At 40.7% G+C, this 21,029-nt stretch overlaps 1 long non-coding RNA gene and 1 pseudogene across 1 annotated transcript in view; one reads left to right on the forward strand and one right to left on the reverse strand.

The window, feature by feature from the left end:
* Positions 1 to 9,063, forward strand: part of LOC121917356 — a 52,148-nt gene extending 43,085 nt beyond the window's left edge. Inside the window, exon 4 of the long non-coding RNA XR_006101010.1 lies at positions 8,699 to 9,063. This is a non-coding gene — a long non-coding RNA (uncharacterized LOC121917356). The remainder of the gene's footprint in view (positions 1 to 8,698) is intronic.
* A 3,842-nt stretch (positions 9,064 to 12,905) lies between these two features.
* LOC121917402 lies at positions 12,906 to 13,000 on the reverse strand (annotated as a pseudogene).
* Between the last annotated feature and the right edge of the window lie 8,029 nt (positions 13,001 to 21,029).

Raw genomic sequence — 21,029 nt, forward strand, 5'->3', positions numbered from 1 at the left:
TGAGAAAATTTGGAAAGATGTCAAAGCGGATCATAAAAGATGGCAAAAACTTGATATATCTTGGCTGGGCAAAGTGGCTATAATGAAAATGTCAGTGTTACCAAAGTTAATTTTTCTTTTCCAGAGTCTTCCAATTATAATTAATGACGCACCTTTTAAAATTTGGGATAGGGAATTGTCAAAATTTATTTGGAACAATAAAAAACCCAGGGTTAAAATGAAAATATTATATGATTCGATAGATAAAGGAGGCCTTGCTTTACCAAATTTGAGGTGGTATTATTATGCATGTGTGCTCGATTGGATATTTGATTGGATTAAATTTGATAACAAAAGTAATATTAATTTGGAAAAGGTAGATTTGAAATTCGGATTACATGGATACTTATGGTATGGGAAAATTAAACAAGATAGTAATTTTGCAAGCAGTATGTACACAGACACACGTGGGCAGTTCCAAGCAAGCCAATTCAGTTCATGTTCCCTGCATGGGTTCTGCTTTTCAACCACTTCTGGTTTCTGACAGTGCCGCAGTCCCTAACCTGCTAGATAAGCGGTGGATTCCTGTATATATTTTGCATGCCTTATGAAAAGAAAGTTAAGTATACCAATCCTGATCTGCCAAGACTAAGAAACCAATCAAAATGAATGTGCTTATTTTCCATATCTTTCAGCTACCTCCTCTATGGCATGGAGCTATTTTGGAAAAATGCAAAAAGCTTTCTGAAATGTGCTCATTCATGTTCTGATTAGAGGGTTCCATTGTGAATTACAGCATTATTTGGGCAGAGAAATGACACTTTGCTTAGAGATCTCAGATCAAAAAGCATTTTTCTAAAAAATGAAAACATCAGCTTTCAGAAGAACCTTACCATAATGCACAATTGATAGGTACATTGTTACTTCCATGTATTTGCATGCTTTAATTTATATGGCAAATCCAAAAGAATACCAGTTTGTTTGAAAATGATTTCATTTCTCCTCCCCCATTCATTTTCATCCACAATGTAGTACCTCATTCAAAGAGACATCAATTCTAAAAGACCCCAAGAAGGTAACTTTTATACAAACTAAATTCAAGAACAAAGCAGGCAAATCTTTAACATAATTACTTTCAGATTCATTCAAAAGCTTCAGTGGCCCTTGGATATGTTACACTTACACAGTCAAGTAGTTAGTGAAAGAATGGGGAAGGAGCATTGTTTCCTTTTCATTTTCTTTCTGTTGATAATTTTCAATTAAAATATTGTTTACATACATCTTTAAAAGAGTTACATTTCTTTCCTCTCAGCAACTAATCCTTGAATTTGTATCTTCTTGAGTCCCTCTTCGCACCATATCAGATTCAACATGAGTTCAAGTTGAATGCTGAGTGATGCAATGTGAGAAATAGACTGTTGCAAAGAGTTTTCTGTTTCGGGAGCCTCTGAATAATGAGACCTGTGTGATGGCCATTGTTGGTAGGAGAAGGAGCAGCTGCTGGCTGGTATCCTCTGAATCTATTTCTTCCCACCCTCACTTCCATCACTCAATGTTTTTTTTATTGTGGCAGAGGAGAAGAGAATTGCTGCAGCAGCAGGGTGTGCAGTTACAGAGCATCTCACCCAGAGCCAATACGCACGCAGCTAGAGTGTCTTACACAATATAATAATCTCCCTGATTTCCTCTTCTCAACAGTGTGAGGATTCTGAAGCTTAGTTTTACAAACAGTCCCCCCACCATCCCATCAAGAACTTTAATTCAGCTTTTGCTTTAGAACAAGGCTTCTCATCCTGGGATCCATGGATTGGCTTTAGGGGGCCTCTGGCACTAGGCGCAAGATTATTTGTTGCCTTCCTTGGAATTTTCCCTGCCATAGCAGATTTTAAGGTTAAAAAATTAGTATGTTCAAGTGTTTGTTGTCATATTTTAAAATTCTATGTGGAGGGAATCAATTCCCAACATAGGCGCAGTACAGACCGCCGAAAAATGGTCTGCTGGCACCTGTTTTTCCTCCGCAGGGAAGCCGCAGCTGCTAAACCGCATGGCTTCCCTGCGGAGGAAAAAGAACCCGCAAAAAGTGGGTTCTTTTAAAGCCGCAGGGGTGGTATAACAAGTGCACCACTGGCGCACTGGTTGCGTAAGTGCCGCATGGCAATGTGTGGACGGTGTGCAGCACTTATGTAACAATGGCGGCACTCATGTATATAGGGCGCTGCCATTGTTACCATGCTGCGCCGTAATAGGGTTAGGGACCATGCAGTTGCTGCACAATCCCTTAACCCTGGTACGGCACCAGCTTTAGTGCTGTGTGTATTGCACCATAACAAAAACAGTTTATACAAAATTTTGTGAAATTATATTTATGTGCATTGTTTCTAGCCTTCATCAGATTCTCAACAAGTTTATGACACACACACACACACACACACACACACACACACAAAGATTAAGAGCCATTCAGTGTTTCAGGAGATGTGATGAACATGAAGAGCCCCCAACAACAGTTTCTGGACCCAGCATTCTTTTTCATTATTCAATTATGTTTCCTTTCTAGGAATAAGGTGGTGTATTAAATGGAGTTTCAAAATTGTCAGAAACTCAACAACCTTGACTTCCGGTCGGTAATGGTGCCTCGAGAGGCTTCTGATCTAGCTGCTCAGGAGCTAATCGGACGGTGTGGGCTATTCAGGGATTCCTGAAATAGTCTGAAATTACCCCCAAGGTATAGGGGGGGTCATAGGGGGCTTGACGAAGATCCAGCAGCACCATATCTCATCTCAATCAGAGATTTTTTGAACCAGAAGAGAGAGAAGAGGGAAGTGAGGATCGTAAGGCAATCCATGCTGCGCCATCTCCCCGTTTTCGTGCAGAGGCTGCCACCAATTTTTAATTTTATTCATGAAGATTTATTCATGAAGATTTCAAGATTATAAAGATTGAACTCTTACTAACTTTGATTTATGCTACCTTGAATATCTCCCGTGAGTGTATATAAATCATGATTCGCATGCCATTCTTTTCTTTGCATTTAAGGTGATGGATAAATTTAACTTGGACATAACTTACTCTAAAAAAGGGTAGGATTAATGAAGGAATTGATCTACCCTGGACAGTAAAAACTGGAATTTTTGACTTTTTTTTCTTTCCCTGATGCTGTAAAGAGGTAGAAAACTTACAGAAATTGGAATTGAATTTGGATTGGGTTTTAGTTTTCCCTCTAAGCTGACCGCCTCTGCTGGAACTGTTATATTTTGTTGGAACTTTAAGTAAGCAAGCAAACAAACACTTTAAGTTAAAATCACTTCCACGGCTGGTGGTTGAAGCAGTGGAAGTGGGGGACTTTATTTATTCACTCATTTATTTATTTTTCTTCTGCTTCATTCCCTGGAAACAAAGTTGACTTAATTGCTCTAATACTTATTAACTTCAACATTAGAATTTAAGATACACCAAACAGAGCCCAAAAATTAAAAGCGAACAAAAGATTTGGGGGCTGGAAGAACTATTAATAATAACAATAAGTTTGAGGAAACTGACCTTGAGAGTTGGGGAAAAATAGATAACCTCCTTCTTCAAGACGAAACAACTTGAGAGACTGATGGGATACACCTGGGTGAATACAGGGAAAGGGAGGAGAAAGGAAAACAAGAAGGCGAGATAGGAGGACGCAAGGAGGGAGTGGTGAAGAGGAAAGGATGAGACGACGAGGACGGGAAGAAAGGGCGATGAGGATGGGAGGACGGGGGTATGGGGTGACGAAGGTTGAAGACAGGGCGATGAGGTTTGAAGGAGGAAGGTGAAAGAAGCGGCAAAAGAAGATGAATAAAAGCCATTACAGTCGGCCCTTCTTATACACTGATTTTTTATACACGGATTCAAGCATACACGGTTTGAAAAGTTTAAAAAAAAGTATAAATTTTAAATATCAAACCTTGATTTTCCATTTTTTATAAGGGACACCATTTTGCTATTTCATTATATTTAATGGGACTTGAGCATACACAGATTTTGTTATACACAAGGGATTTTGGAATCAAACCCCAGCGTATAACAAGGGTCCACTTCCCCTGCAGGACGCTACTTAATAGTATGGTCCATTGATTGCAAAGCCCCTTGGGAACTATAGTCTGGTTGGATATATGGTAAAATTCATACTCTTATATACTCTCGTTTAGTGACCATAGCGGAAGTGAGACAACCCAGAAACCAAGGGACTCTTGGGAATCGTAGTTCTTTCTACTTTCTTTCTTTCTTTTTTTTTTTTTTTTAAAGAAAATTTAAAAGGGGTTCTTTGCTCAGGGTACTTTTTTTCCTTTCAACCAAAAACTCAGTCTAACAAAGGAGAAAGGAGAACTTGATGGAGGAAGGAGCAAATAAATGAAGAAGACTGGAGGACTATTTTGTTAACCATGAACATTCCAGAGGATGATCAACAAGAGATTAAATTGAAGACAGGATTTTAAATAAAGAAAAAAAATTAAATATTTAGAAATTGAGGTATCAACGGTAAATGTTGACTTATTCAAAAACAACTATGAAAAAGTTTGGAAAGAGGTGAAAAGAGAAATGAATAGATGGAATAATTTGAAGATTTCATGGATGGGTAAAATTTCAGTAATCAAGATGTCCATACTCCTGAAGATTATGTACCTGTTCCAAAATTTGCGTATTATTACAAATGAAATTCCCTTTTAAAAATGGAATAAGGACTTATCTGATTTTATTTGGAATGGTAAAAAACTGAGGATCAAGATGAAATTATTATATGATGCAGTAGAAAGAAGAGATCTGGCTTTACCAAATCTAAAACTCTACTACCAAGCCTCAGTATTAACTTGAGTTCTGGATTGGATAAGATTGAAAAAATTAAAGGTTTTGAACTTAGAATTCGCTGGCATGATATATGGTATACATGGATATCTGTTATACGAGAAAACTAAGGTCAATCAAGAAGTCAATAATCACTTTATTAGAAAATCACTTTTAAATGTATGGAAAAAATTTAGATCAATTTGGGTCTCCAAAATGGCACTTTGGGCCTCTAATAATGAGGTATTGTTCAAAAATGAAAAAATGTCTTGTATAAAGTGGCCAACTTACGAAAACATTAAAGTGCTGGAAGGAGGACAAAGGTGATTAAAAACAGAAGTAGAACTCTTTAATGATGGTTACAGTTGCAATTGGTTTCTGTATAGATGCCTAAGAGAAAAATTTATAACAGACCAAAAACTAATAGGGATAGGGAAAGGCGACTTGGAATTTGAAAAAATAATCAAAGAAGAAGGCAAGCATGAGATCTCCAGTCTATACAAACTGTTGTTAAAACACGATCTCGAACAAGAACTGGTGAAAAAATGTATGATTGACTGGGCTAAGGATGTAGGACAAAGTATATCAATGGACCAGTGGGAGAGAAACTGGAAGAAAAGAATGAAATACACACTGAATTTGGTTTGAAAGAGAATTTGATAAAAATGCAATACAGATGGCATTTGACCCCACATATCCTAGCCAAAATCAATAAGAGCTGCAATAATAAGTACTGGAAATGTGAAAAGGAAGATGGTACATACGACCATTGTTGGTGGCTCTGTGAAAAGGCACGTAAATACTGGTCAGAAATACACACCACAATGGTAGATATACTAAAGATAAATCTTAACAAAGATGCCAAGCTATATTTGTTGACCATGATCGAACAAATTGAAGTAGAAAGGAAATATGGAAAACTTATCTTTTATATGGTTTCTGCCGCTAGAACTCTATGCGGCGGAGTGGAAAAATACGGCGATACCATCCAAAGAACATTGGCTGGTCAAACTATACGATTATATGGAGATGGACTGTTTGACTTTACTATTAAAAGGGAAACCACAAAATGATTTTTTGACAATGTGGAAATTATTTATAGACTACATGAGGGCTAAGAAGGGAAAGTACTCAACCATTCTATTTGATGATGACTAGATTATATGATTTTTTATTTTTATAAAATAGAGGCAAGTACTAATAAATGCCATCATGAGGGAGGAATATATACACTAGCAGATTAAGGAGGTTTATTAGACATTTCATTTTTGGTGTACCACTGTGAGAAGATAAGCAAGAGCTGGATGGTAGTAGAAAACATTAATTGAATATAGAAGTTAGTGGGAAATGTCAAGGAAGTAATCAATATAAAGGTTGAAATTATAGACTTACACATGGACAATGGGAATATGATAAGAAAGATCTTTTTTCTTTTGTGAAGATATGTAATATGTAAGAAACGCTGCCCCTCACTCCTGGAACCTTCTCCCCCCCCTGAGCAAGAGCCATCACTTCTTTAACCAGCTTCAAAATGGAGCTGAAGACCATCCTGCTCAGAGAAGCATTTCCAGGCATTGCATAATTGTCACTTGCTATTTGATGTTCTTTTGTTGCCTGTTTTATTGAATCATTTCCTGTATTGCTATGTATTTTATATGTATTATCCTACTAAAGAGGCAGGCTAGCTCCAACAGGCCTCCCTGGAAGAAGATTAACCATCCATTAAGAAGCCAAGCCCTCCCTCCAGTCCTTCTCCCCTGATCCAGGCCTCGGAGGTAGAGAAGAACTGCTGGCCCTCATCCTCTTCCCCTCCACCACTCCCTTCTCCTTCTGTGTCGTGTCTTTTTCGATTGTAAGTCTGAGGGCAGGGCAACGTCCAATTAAAAGATTATGTACAAGCACTGTGTAAATTTACAGCGTTTAAAAATAAAGCTATTATTACTTATATATTATATATTCTTATTATTATTATTATCTTATTATTATTATTATTTTATGAAAAAATTAAATATTTTAAAAAAAGAAAAGAAAGAAACCCAACAACCTTTAGCCTATAGTACTGTGGAAATGGAATTTCCTTCAACTGCCACTTTCCTTGAAAATGAAAGAATATTTATATCTGCCAGTAGGCATGCTCAAAGGAGGAAAAATACTGCTTTCTGATCTCATCTTCTGGTGTCTGGCAAGGAGGCAAATAACTGAAGATGGTCTCATTAGGCCCTGCCTGTAGCATCCTACACCAGATCTAGGACTTAGAGAAAGAAAGTGGAGCTTTCATATTTGGTTGTTTCATTGCTATCAGTATGTATTGAAAGGCAACTTTCTAAACAGCATCATGATTTTGCATTACTGTTCACAACTACAGCATGACACATTGGTGGTGGCTGACACCATTATATCATGAATACATTGGATACTGTGCTGTGTTTGTTAAGATGTGCCCTTGGAGCAGTAATTTCATCTTGGGAAAGAGATACTGTACTGACACCATCATATTGTCGTACAAGTAATGGGGCTTCAATGCAGATCCTGTATCGAGATATTTATTTAAATATTTTGGTTGGATCTAGACTCTGCCTTCTAAATGTAGAAGGGCACTTTCAGTTTGCAGGAGGCTTCACCCACAGAAGAAGCCTTCAGTCTCCACTTTCCAAAGATATTCACTTCTGGAACAGCAGGGGAAAAAAGTTTCCCCATCTTCAGATATCTGAAGAATGAAATCATATGATGTCTCAAACCTCTCTTCTTCTGGCTAAAGAAGTATGGATTCAATAGAAAGGCAAACAAGAAGGGCTATTGGCTGATAGGCTGGTGCATGTTGGAAAGGGGAAAAGAAGTGAGTTCGACAGGGGAAAATGGCGTGGCTGGTTACACTGATGTCACCCTACTGTGTCTGTAAGATTGTGGCATTGATAGGGTTGTTGCATGGTCACAGTGGACTAGAAAAATGCAAAGTGGGACTGGTTTTTATGTCCATGTAGACATGCCCTCAGTTGTCAGCTCCAGACACATTCCAACTTGTGGACCTCCTGCTTAAACTGTGATGTCCCCAAAAGGACACAATATTCCAAGTGAGATCTGACTGAAGCAGAACAGAGTGGTGCTATTATTTCCCTTGTTCTGGATGCCATACTTCTATTGATGAAGATTTAATGGTTTTGTATTTTTGCAGACTGCCTGATACAAAGGAGCATCAATTTCTCCAGGTCCTTTGGGCTTCACTGTGATTCAGACAATAAAACATAATCCACTGCTTTTAAGTGTAATAACAGGAAATAAAAATTGCCTCTGGATAAAAACAGCTCCTTTTGATTGTGTATTTTGTCCTCATGCATCGCCTTTGGGCAATATATAACCATTTGGGGAACATTTTGTCCTCCTCAGGTGCTGTTATATAGACATCCACCTTTCTGTCAGTCAATATTGATAATTATCTGTCCATCTGTTTCTCTAAGTCTTTGAAAAGTGAATACAGGCACACACAATCACTGCATAGGGCTGAGAGAAAGACAAAGGGGGGGAAGAAAGAGAAAGGAGTGGGGGGATAGAATGACATTTCTTGCACTGATAGCATACATTTCTTCTCACCATATTTAACTTTCATTTTACAAAGTCAGGATACTTGCAGACAGATGCTGTGCTTGCTGCTTTTTTTGTTCATACGGGTTTCTTTCACACTGCACAGTAATTGCCCTTTGATAAAAGTAAAACCTACTGTGTTTCCATTCTGTGGAAGTCTGGGTTTTGTAGTATGATGGAATTCTCTGCCTGGGAGCTCTTGTGCCTCCCAAAATTACAAATCCCAAGACTCTGTGAGATGCAAGCACAGTAGTTTAAGTGCTATGAAAGTGCTTTAACTGCCCTGTGTTAACATGTGCTTACCTTTCTTTCCTCCTTTTCTACATAGGTTACTATAGAAAGTGATACATGCAGCTCTCACTAAACATTTTTGATCCTGAAAATACACTTGGTGGCAAACCAAAATGGCTTCAGTATAATTGGAATAACAACAACAACAACAGCAACAACAATATGGTTTTGGACTCAAGGTGGCTTACAACACTTAAAAGAGACATCGCTGAAAAATATACTAAAAACAAGCTTAGCAATCCATAAAATTAAGAGTTATTTTAAAAAAAATAGACCAAAACTAGAACAGATCGGCAGTACAGTACAATTCCACAAGGCCTGGTTCCCTTGAGCAGTGAGTCTTCAAAAGGGCTGCTGAAATAATAATAATAAAAAGTCTTAACTTGCCTGCAGAAAGATTGCAAGGAGAAGGGTCAGTCTAGTCTTTCTTGGAAGGGAATTCCAGAGTCTGGGAGGAATCACTGAGAAGAGCTTCTCCCATGTTCCCAACAAATATATCTGCAAGGATGATGAGAAAGAGAATGCCCTTTGCAGAGGATCTCAAAACATAGACATGGTCATATAGGAGAACATGGTCCTTCAGATAACCTGGACCTGAGCATTAAAGGTCATAACCAGTACTTTGACTTGTGCCAAGAAACCAACTGGTAGCCAATGAAGCTATTGCAACAAGAGTTGTGTGATTCCTGTAGCCAGCTCCAGTTCCTTATTTGTTCCCAATGCGGCCCTGCAAGATATGTTTGGATAAAAGATAGTGGCTTTCTCTGTACTACACAGTGAATCTTGTGCCAGAACAAAAGACAGAAATAAATGTCCCACTCTTCCAAATCCTTACCAATAGAAGCTTCTTAGAGCCATTCATAATTTATTATTGTCCATTCTACTAGTGATAGTGTGATGTAGCTCTAGGGTTCCACGGTTGCACAGAATCATAGGACGTATTCCCACTATGATTTAAAGCAAATCACTGATCAGGTTATATGACCATTGCTCCCATTTGAAACTGGTTCCCATCCTACTTTGATCGATTTCTGTTGCGATAAAGTGAGGCAAACACAAAAAAACCCTGTTTTTTTCCAGGCACTAATTCCCTAGTGGTTCTTTTTCATTTGAAAAGAATCAATTCCTAAGCGTGTTCAACAAGTGGGAATGACAGATCTGAATTGTATCATTCTGGAGGATAGGGACTAATGGTGGGGAGGGGGGGGTACCATCCCTCCTCAGTTTTTGGTAGATCCACTCCCCCCACCCCCCACCGGTAGTGCTGCCTTTGTGCTTGTGGTGTGACCTATGGGTGCAGGTTTTTTTTTTAAAAAAAAATTAAATTAAATTGATAGAATATTCAATTAACTGATCTTGCAAACACTTGCAATCAGTGAGGCAAGTAGTCGCAAAACCAATGAATTGGTAGAAGATTCAATTCATTGGTTTTGCAACTACTTGCAGTTACCTGGGCAATCCGAGGGCAGCTCATAGTGAGGCAAGTAGTTGCAAAACCACTGAATCAAATTTTCTATCAATTTTATATATACACATACATACAGAGAGAGAGAGAGAGAGAGAGAGAGAGAGAGAGCCCTTGGCTTACGCAGGAATCCATTCCAGATCCCCCCGCATAAGCCAAATTCCACGCATGCTCAGGCCCCATTCACATGAATGGGGCTTGTGCATGAGGCGGTATGGTGCGGCAGTGGTATGCACCACCCCTTGTGCCCCCACGTGGCTTTCCACCTATAGTCAAAGGCGCATATGACGCGGGTGCACTGTATATATATATACAGATAGATAGATAGAGAGAGAGATAGAGAGAGAGATAGAGAGAGAGAGAGAGAGAGAGAGAGAGAGAGGGTTCTGAAGCCAGGCTGCCTGGGCTGCTGCTTACATCACTGATGATGCACAGATGATTGACATGCATTTTGAAGTGGTGCAAACTAGTGGGGATGACAATCATGCCAAAAAGAAGTGATTACAAGGGGACAATGAAAAGATCCACTTTCATAGTGGGAACGACAGACCTTTTGGAATCGATTTACCAACACGGAGCGAAGGCGAATCACAAACTGGTTTAAATGTAAGTGGGAATGAGCCCATAGATTCATACAGGTGGAAGAGACCACAAGGGCCATCCAGTCCAATCCTCAGTTCCTCAGATCTATGGAAGTAGACTCAAGTCTGCAAAACTCTTGAAGCTATAGCCAAGTTTGGCAGATGTATCATATGTATGCCTCCTGCCCATACCCCTTACCACACCTACCTTTATCTCCCATAACCCATCCCATCCCACTCAACCAGTTGCTAGCTGATGGAAAGGATGGAGAGTGGCACAAATATCATTGCTCTGCATCCAGAGACAGGGAAAGAGGTGGTCACTTCTTTCTCATTTGCCTGCTTTCCACAAGCCAGGAAATGGTCTTGTTGGAAAGATGCAGCAGAGAAAAGTGGAGTAGAGCTTGGTTGTTGTGTGATTGGTACAAAATTCTGGCTTCTGCAACAATCAAAAAGGTTAGACTTATACCATTATAACTCATTAATAGCATACCTGCCTATAACTGTAACTAGTTACTTTAAAAACTAACATTGAAAAAGTCTAATTATATGGCAAATGTGAAAGTGTGATCTTCCAGAGGACGTGAACTCCCATAGGTCATAGCCAGCATAGCCAGGTATTTGTGGCGGCAGAATTGTTATGGAGTGTGGTGCAAATGATGGGAACTGTAGTTTAGCAGCAGCTGTGGATCTACCATTTCGTCACTCCTGCCCTATAATCCAGGTTTTTTAAAGTTATTTGAAAAAGTAATTTGATAGATGGGGCAGCATTGCAGTCATAAAAGGATATGCATGTCTCTTTATTGAACAGAAATAAAGTGACTTTCAGAGGCCAGATTGCACACAAAAGGCTTTGGATTCAAATGTAGGACAAACAGAATGACTTGATCATGGATTCATCCCTTGAACCAATTATAATAGAATAGTCCCTCTTGATTTTAGTGGAGCTCCTGCTGAGTTAGACATTTAATAATTGCTGCAAAAGATGGCATTATCATACAAGTAGGGTCCTGGGGATCCAACTTGTATGATGGGGAAAGAAGATGTAAATGATTCTGGCCAGTATTTTCTTTCCTTGTTAGCATTACCTGACCCACCAAAGGGATCTGAAGGGGTGGAAATTGTTTCCTCTGAAATGCATTTTTGAAAGTGGGAAAACGGGACCCTTCCTAGTTCCTCTAATCTGCCAGTCTGTGGCTGTGCAACTGACACAAAGAGCCAAGAGAGGGCACAGCTGGCTGGCAAAACTCTGTCATTAGCATGCCTGTATCAGCAAAATTTGTTCAGAGCAGGTCACCCAGCTGGATTTTAACACTACTGACGCTCTTGTTTCAGAAACTGGTATTTTTCTCCCCTTTTTATAAGAGAGGCGTATAAAATAACAGAGCCAACAAAAATGTAAATGTTTGGGGGCGGTACAGGGTGATGGCAAATTGTAGGCCTCCTGGCCTTGCCAATATCCCCGTAAGAAATGAATGGTGGTTTTGGTTCCAAAAAAGCCGTTCAGCCAAGATAAGGCAGGACTGCAGATTGTTCAAAGAGGGTGCTAGCCCTGAAGGGTCTGAATACTTTCCCTTATAGAGCTTGCTTGCTTGCTTGCTTTATTGATTTATTGATTTACTTTATTCCTATGTCACCTTTCTCCCAGGATGGGACCAAAGGCAGTTTTGTCCTTTCATTTCTTTTCACTGAGGAGAATTGTTGTTGGGAACCACAGCACTGTTTGAAACTCAGCTACATCCCATTAGTTTGCTTCCTTTGACTATATAGTACAGCAGGGGTGGGTAACTGCAGCCGGCCAGTTGGCATGATAACTACATGGGGCATCTGTAAAGAGGAAGCATAGATAGCTGTCCATCTTTTCATCTGTCTGTCTGTCTCTCTCTTACTCTCTCATACACACATATACACATTTTAAGCCAACATCTTCAAAGGAGCTAAGTATAGCATACAGCGGTATAGCTATAAAGGAAGCAAAACAAAGGTATTGCCACTCCTATTTGAAATTCTGCCTCCCCAAATGAATTTCTTCTTCAATCCACAAATTTCTAGCATTACAAAGAGAGAGAGATTAAAATAATTCACATCTAGAACTCTTACATGTGCTTTACAGCCCTTTGTTTGTAACTTTCCCTTCCCCTTTTCCTAAGATGCCGAAACTGTAACTTCTGGCTGAAGCTTTAAGTTACTGCAATGCTAAAAATTTGGGGATTGAGGGAAAATTTTGTTGAAGGGGCCATGCTAATCTTCTCTGAATCATTCCCATTTTAGTATATGTGCTGCCGAAGGGCAAATCTATGCTTAGTTTTATGTTTGTTGTAATGTATGTAGTTAACTTGAGTGATGTCAAAGATGTTATTCATGGATAATTTTATATGAATGTCATAGGATATGTGTTAGTCTGTTTTTGTTTTGTATATTATGTCTCTCTTTGTGATGTTTTGGTTTTAATGCAATAACTCAATACAGATTAAATTTAAAAAAATACAAAACCCCTGCAAAATCAAAGAAACAATAAGGATGAGAGGTTTTTCTAGCACTTTATAGATTTACAAATGTATTATGGCATCGTCAACCTGAGTCTATAGAACACATGATATTTTTTCCTCAGTTGACAGGTATACACATAGTCCCTTTGTCTCTTTCTCTGAGAAGGAGGAGAGAGCGAGAGCACCACAGCAATGTAGAGGGCATAAAGAGTAAGGTCAGAGTGACACAACTGTCCCAAAAAACACATTAAACTATGACAAGTACAATAGAGCTTAACTGTATGTAAAAGAAGTACAGTGACTGCTCATGAAGCCCTGTGGGGGAAAATGCAAATATCCCCGTGTTCCTGCAGTTAATTAATACAGGCAAGTGGCTTCAATTTTTTAAAAATCTCAGTTCAGGGTAGATATACAGTATAGATATATGCAGAAGGTCATCTACTGAACTTTATGGTTCCCTGAGCTTAGTCCAGTACTCTAAGCCCAGAACATGGTGTACATGTGGGTGGGAGTGGTGGGGAGTGGGAATACGTCAACTCCCAGGATCTATGGCTATGCTGCCGGGGGGGGGGGGGGGGGGGGAGAAGTGGTCCAAACTGTGACAGAGAGGCATACAGAATTTCCTGAATGCCTCCCAGAGCTTGCGATGGCTACTCTCCTCCTTGCATGCTTGTGAGTGCCCTCAGCCTTTGAGGAAGATCTTCTGCAAACAGAACAGTGGGTTAGGTTAGCTTTGGTTTCCTCTGATTCTAGGCAATGGAGCACCCAGTGATGCTCTGAGGCCATGATGACAGACCCTTCACAGAACCAATCAATCATAAGTATATTGCAGTAAAGAGTCTTCAAAATATCTGTCTCACAGAACTTTGAAAAGTAATGTTTTTTGGACTTCAACTTCCAGGCCATGATGACTAAAGGATTCTAAAGTCCAAAAATTATTTGATAATTTGCATAATTTGTCATTAGGTAGGGGTGGCAACCTTTCTTTCTCTCAAGGAGTGCATTTCTTTGGGAGCAATCTGTCAGAGGCTGAAAATTAGTGTAATATCTGTGAACTATTGGTTTGTTCTAGTGTGCGATAAAACCCTAAAGAAAGGGCTGTTCTTATTAGTTGAGTTCACAAAGGGAGGAAGAGATGGAGAGCAGAACAGTTGCAGTTTTATTTTATTTATTTTATTTATTTCATTTTTATGCTGTCTTTCTCCCAAAAAGGGACCCAAGGCAGCTCACAAGATAAAAAAAAAAATTTAAAACCAATTTTAAAAAAGCAATTAAAATAACCTAATTAAAACTGTATAAAAATCAGATTAAAACATAACAAAATTTTTAAAAATAATCTAGAACACATATCCTGTATGAAAGCTATCCTGTCATGATTTTAAAAAGCCTGCCTGAATAAAAACATTTTTACTTGCCCGCAAAAGGCCAGGTGTCAGGGATAATAAGGAGTAAGCCCTTTCCACTCTGAATAAAGAAGCAGAATTTTTAATGGTGTATTTAGGAGGGGACAAAGGGCTAGATTCTTTATACAAGTGGTGGTGTTTCTGTTATACATCTGCACTTATGTTGTATCTTTATTTAGGGCTTCAAGATTGTATCCAAATGTTACAATACAATTGAGGAGTGCAGGTAGAAAAGTCCTGCCATCAAGTCCTGCCTTGGCATTTAATTGGATTCATGGAACTTTTGGGACAGGGTTCAATTCCCAGTTTGGCCATGAAACCCACTGGGTTACCTTGGTCAAGTCATATGCTCTCAGCCTCAGGAGGAAGGAAAACAAAAACCTCCTCTGAACAAACCTTGCTAAGAAAACCCCATGACAAGTTCACCTTTGGGTCAACATAAGTCATAAATGACTTGAAGGCACACAACAAAACAACATGTGTGATGGTGTAGTGGTTTGAACATTGAACAAACTCTGGAGACCAGGGTTTGATTCCCAGCTCAGCCATGAAACCCACTGGGTGACCTTGGGCCAGTCACATGCTCTCAGCCTCGGGACAGTGAATGATGTTTCCATCAGGTATGGGAAGGGGTCAAGCCAGGAGTGATTACTTAGTTACGTATTCTTAAATAAGTAAAATATAGGAAACTTATTCAGAGGTAGTCTTACTGGCCATACAGCAAAATACAACAAAATGTAAAATCCACAAAAGAGCAATACAGTCGGCCCTGCTTATACACAGATTTTTTATACACAGATTCAAGCATACACGGTTTGAAAATGTTCAAAAAAAAATATAAATTTCAAATATCAAACCTTGATTTTCCATTTTATATCAGGGACACCATTTTGCTATGTCATTAATGGGACTTGAGCATCCACAGATTTTGTTATCCACGGGGGATCTTGGAACCAAACCCCAGTGTATAACAAGGGTCCACTGTACCTTTATTGGCCAACCAATATTGACTGTTAAGTTAAATACAGTGGGCCCTTGGTATACACGGGGGATCCGTTCCGGACCCTCCCGCGTATACCAAAATCTGCGTATGCTCAAGTCCCATTGAGACAAAAGTTCCTGCCCCCCACCTCCCCTCCCTTGCTTCCTCCTCCTTTCCCTCCCTGCCTCCCTCCCTTTCCTTCCCCTTATTTACCTTTAATGTCTCGGCGTGCCTGCTTGGCCTCTGCCGCCATCGCTGCAGGGCAAGCTGGGTGGCAGCGGCGGCGGCGGAGGCCAAGTCTTGGCTTCCTCGCCGCCTCCATGAAAGGGCGCAATGGCGGTGCTGGAGGCCTCTTGGCCCCGAACAGCACCGCCACTGGGCCTTTCCCATGGCGGTGGCGAAGAAGCAGGGCCGCTGCACTGGAGGCCTTCAAGGCCTCTGGCGCCGGCATCCGGCCTCCTCCATGCCTCCGCCACCACGGAAGGGCTGGATACCGGTGTTAGAGGCCAAGAGGGCCCCAGCACCGACACCCTCCCCTTCCGTGGCGGCAGTGGTGGCGAGGAGGCCAGGTGACAGTGTCGGAGGCCTTGAAGGCCTCTGGCGCTGCTCCTCTGCACCTCCTCTTTATCGCCTCCGGTGCTTTTTGTTTTTTTTTTTGAGAGGATGCGCGGAGGGCACAGCGCCAGAGGCCTTCAAGGCCCTCTGCAACCATCACACCCAGCCTCCTTGCCACCACTGCCGCGTGGAAGGAGCGGGTGTCATGCTGGGGCCCTCTTGGCCTCCACAACACCGGTAATCCATCCCTTCTGTGGCGGCGGAGGCATGGAGGAGGCCGAGGCTGGCACCAGAGGCCTTGAAGGCCTCCGGTGCGCTGGCCCGCTCTTTCCTCGCCGCCGACCATGGGAAAGGTCCGGAAGGGAGGCAGGAGGGAAGGAGGAGGAAGCAGGGAGGAGAAGGAATTGTCCCCAATGGCGGGCAGTAAAGGGAGGAGGAAGCGAGGAGGAGAAGGAAGTTGTCCCCAATGGCATGCGCCCCACCATTGGGGACAATTTCCCAATTTCCCATCCGCGATGATGCTCAAATCCGTGGATGGCAAATCTGCATATAAGACGGGCCGACTGTATATTTAATGAAGTAGTGATTTTCTCTAAGTAATGAAAACCTTTTCCAGTGGTTCCCTTGACATATATATCTTCCTTCTCATGTACATCATGGCCATGAGTGTCCATTTTCCAGAACTTATGTTAATCAAATGAAATGCTTCCCATTGATTCACATTAAATACAAATGAAAAGCTAACACACATGCAAATATTATTCCCCAAATTTATTCCCCACCCCATCATTCCTTTAAGATAATTACCACCTTCTTCTATTTAAATTATTAAGAAGAAAAGGACTTTGATAGTTTGCCTAGTAGTGAATACACCAGTTGTCCCACCACCTGAAATATTTGGGATGTTTCTTTCAGACATTCCGAAATTTTTGAGAGGAATGTGTTAAACATTAGAGGACTGCCAGATTGGAAACTTCTGTAACTTTAATGCTGTGTACAAAGGAAATTTTCAGCAGCTGTTGCTTTTTATCTGATTGCATAAAGATACGAGCCATCTTCAGTTTTTACTCTGGCAAACTTGTATCTTTGTGTATTTTGGCAAAACACTAACAAGGATGTTTCCAGTGACCATTGCTGCTGTGTGCCTCCAAGTTATTTTTGACTTACAGTGCCTAAGCAAAATTTATCATAGCACTTCTCTTGACAAGTTTCTTTCAGCAGCAGGTTTTCCATTGCCACCCTCTGAGACTGAGAGTGGGTGCCAGTGACTGTTACCAAAGTGTAAATACCTCAAAGTGTAAAACCTACAGACAATTAAGCTATTGTTTTGCTGTTTTTGGAGCGATATAGGAAATCTATGAGCTGCAGGGGCTGAAATCTATTATATCATTTCATGAAACTGTTGGAGAAACATTACCATAATGGACTACTGCTGAACTTCCATCAATTTGCTATTAATATGATGAAGCCCTGTCCTGTCATTAACAGAAGAAGAAAATCTTCCATTAGTCTTTTGCTTGTCTCTCCTTCTGGGTGTTTGATTGAAGAAGGTGGCACATGTAGGACACAAAGAGGGAGCAGAAAACAAGTTCCCTGAAAGATTTTCCTCTTCAGGCTTAATTCTTACTGTTGGCCCTCCAATGTTTTGGTTTGTCAACTTCCATCGGCCCAGCCAGCATAAACAACAGCAAGGAATGCTAGGAGCTGCGCGACCCAGGACTCTGACCCAGGGCTGCAGTGCCTACATTGATTAGGGCTTCACAAATTTATACATGGCTTGCACTGGGTTTTATTTGTGGTCATTACTGATCAGGCCCCTTTCCTCACTACTCTCTTTGCCTGCCAAAGATAACAGGGAAGTGATGGGCACTGTCCTCTTTTCATTGCTGGCATTGAAATAGCAAACTTAACTGGTAGGACATCTGCATTTTTTCAGACCTTTTTCCATTCCAGAGAACCCTTCCATATTGATGTCTACTATACTAACTGTTACATAGAGCAGCAAGAGTTCTGGATTATTGCAGTATAGGAACTCACTATCTTTCTATGTGTCTGGAGATCAGCCCTTTAAATTCAAGCCTTTAGGCGTAAAGTCTGGTGTACCTCTCACCATCCCTTATTGCACTGTATTAGAGTTGCTGAAGTCCTTCGTTGGTGAGGAGGGGTATTAATTCTCCCTTACATTCTCCTCTTCCTATTGACCTCTTCTTCTATTCGATTTTGCTTGGTTTCTAGTTGTACATTTTTTCTAATCTATATCAGGGTAGGCAACCTGTGGCCCACGGTCCAGATGCGGCCCGGCGAGGCCTTGGGACCGGCCCCAGCCGGTCCTGCCGCTGATTGCCGCTGAGGCCTTGTGGGGGGCAATTGTCTATAGAAGCCTCAGTAAACATGCATTTATTAACATTTTTTTAAAATCACCAATTTTTTTTGCATGTCCTCCATTTTTTTTAAAAAAAGTGTCCTTCCATTTGAAATTTTGTCCTACATGTGTCCTGGTTTATTTATATATTAATTTTTTTTTAAAAAAAATAGTTAATTATTTAATTTTTGCTTCGGCCGACCCAGTTGTCTGAGGGACAGCAACCTGGCCCCCGGCTCAAAAGAATGCCTACCCCTGATCTATATAAATAAAATTAGTTCTGTATATTTGTAGTTTGCTACCACATAAACAGGGAAAGACTGGTATGGATGGGAAGGATTTGACAATATAATTTGGTATCATTTGACTCATGAGCTTTTATGTGATGAATTTCACATACAACACACTCAGTTAAGGAGTGGTTTTGGAGAGCACCCCCCCCATTTATTTGTTCTTTGGATTTTCATCACATTTAGAGGGCAGATCTAAAGAGTCGTTACATGTTGTTTTTAGTGTGACTATGCAAATGATCTCACTCATACATTCTGGTTTGTGTTGGTTCACACTACAGAATCACATCTATACACATCTCTATGAATTAGGCTGCTCGCATGTGCCAACACTTGAATAAAGATGGAGTCGATGATGCGAATGTTTTCAAAGCATTCAATGCAGAGTTTTATCATGGTTTATCCCAAGTCTATTCACATCAGTTATTGACACAGCCGACACTCCAAAGCCTTTAGAAAAACTGGGGTGGGGGGTGGGGGGGTCCAACATCGATTATCCCAGGTGGGGGTTTTGGCAGAATATTTGGATGCATTTGAAATTTATCATATTTTCCGGCGTATAAGATGACTGGCCGTATAAGACGACCCCCAACTTTTCAACTTAAAATATAGAGTTTGGGATATACTCACCGTATAAGACTATCCCTCTCTTCCACAATAAGTCAGAAAGGAGCTGAAGGCACACAACAACAACAGCAGCAGCAGCAGAGGAGGAAGAGGGGGAGAAGAAAAAAGGAGAAGGAGAAAGAAGAAAAGGAGGAGAAAAAAGAAGAATAGGAAAAAGAAGATAAAAAGAAGAAGAGGAGGAAGAGGAGAAGAAGATATGGAGGAGGAAGAGAGGAAGAAAAAAGAAGAGGAGGAGAAGAAAAAGAAGAGGGGAAGAAGAGGAGGAGAAAGAAGAAGGGCCCAGCTAGCCAGCTGCCTTCTCCAGAGGCAGAGGAGGCGTGCAGCACGTCCTCTGCTTCGGGAGAAGGCCTTGCCACCACGGCCTCTCTCCTCGGGGCCCAACCGGCTGGCATGGCCTTCTCCAGAGGCAAAGGAGTCACGTGGTGCATCCTCTGCCTTGGAGAAGGCCTTGCCAGTTGGTTGGGCCTTAAAGAGAGAGGCCTTCTCCCGAGGCGGACATTCCGCGCAGCTCCTCTACCTCAGGAGAAGGCCTTGCTGCCATAGCCTCTCAACCGGCTGGCAAGGCCTTTTCTTTTTCCGGCGTATAAGATGACCCCCAACTTTAGGGAAAATTTTCCTGGGCTAAAAAGTCTAATACGCCAGAAAATATGGTATGTGAACAAAGATTCAACCCAAATTCTATCCAGATTATTTTCATCATCTGAATAACCTTTAAATGGTCTGGCTTAAAATTTAGGGTTGCTCTAGTAGTCCAACAAACTACAGTTTCTGGGATGCCATAACACTGAGCCATGGTAGTTAAAGTGGTGTCAGTCTGGATTATTTCTGCAGTGTGGATGCAGCCTTGGAGGGAATGTTTATTTGGAATGATATGTTTAAACATGTAGGCAAATAGCACACATAAAAGTCATTTTGGGGAGGCCCTGGGGTGGGGATTGTTTTTTAGTTCATACAGAGTAGGGTCTTTGGTGTCTGATTGATACAGATATGCTTTCTAAAACAAAACTGAGACTGTTGCACAATGCGAGGAAGACTAGAGCAAAGAGATTAAGCCAAAGAAGTTGGAATTGAATGATTATTTACAATTATTAGTGATTCCCCTTAAGCAGTGCTAGGTACTACAGTTATGTTGTATTGTAAGCCACTGCTCATGTTCTTTTGTGCTGTCAATTCTTTAAGAACATTCATCATCAACTGATTACCCCTCTTATAACTAAATACCCTGGACATTCTGATACTTTTTATTTACATTATTTGCTGGATAATCAGAACCCAAGTGATGTACTTAAGGTAACAAAAATTTGTTATATCATGTGTAAAATACATTCCCAACTGGCTGATAGCAATTGATGATAGTTGATGGTGTTTGATCTGATTTTGCCCTTTTGTCCTTCTGACTTTTGTTCCAATAATTGTACTGTTTTGATCATACTATTATCTCAGTATTTTTATTTTTATTATATTTTATACTGGTCAATGACCAAATAAACTATAGAGTTGAGTATTGTATGTTATTGTTTGGGGTGAGCTAAAATGTAACTTAGAGCCAGCATGGCATAGTGGTTTGAGTGTTGGGTGGTAACTCTGGATACCAAGTTTCAAATCCCACTTGGC

Source organism: Sceloporus undulatus, unplaced genomic scaffold (genome assembly GCF_019175285.1).
Source record: "Sceloporus undulatus isolate JIND9_A2432 ecotype Alabama unplaced genomic scaffold, SceUnd_v1.1 scaffold_16, whole genome shotgun sequence".
In the NCBI taxonomy this organism is placed as follows: domain Eukaryota; kingdom Metazoa; phylum Chordata; class Lepidosauria; order Squamata; family Phrynosomatidae; genus Sceloporus; species Sceloporus undulatus.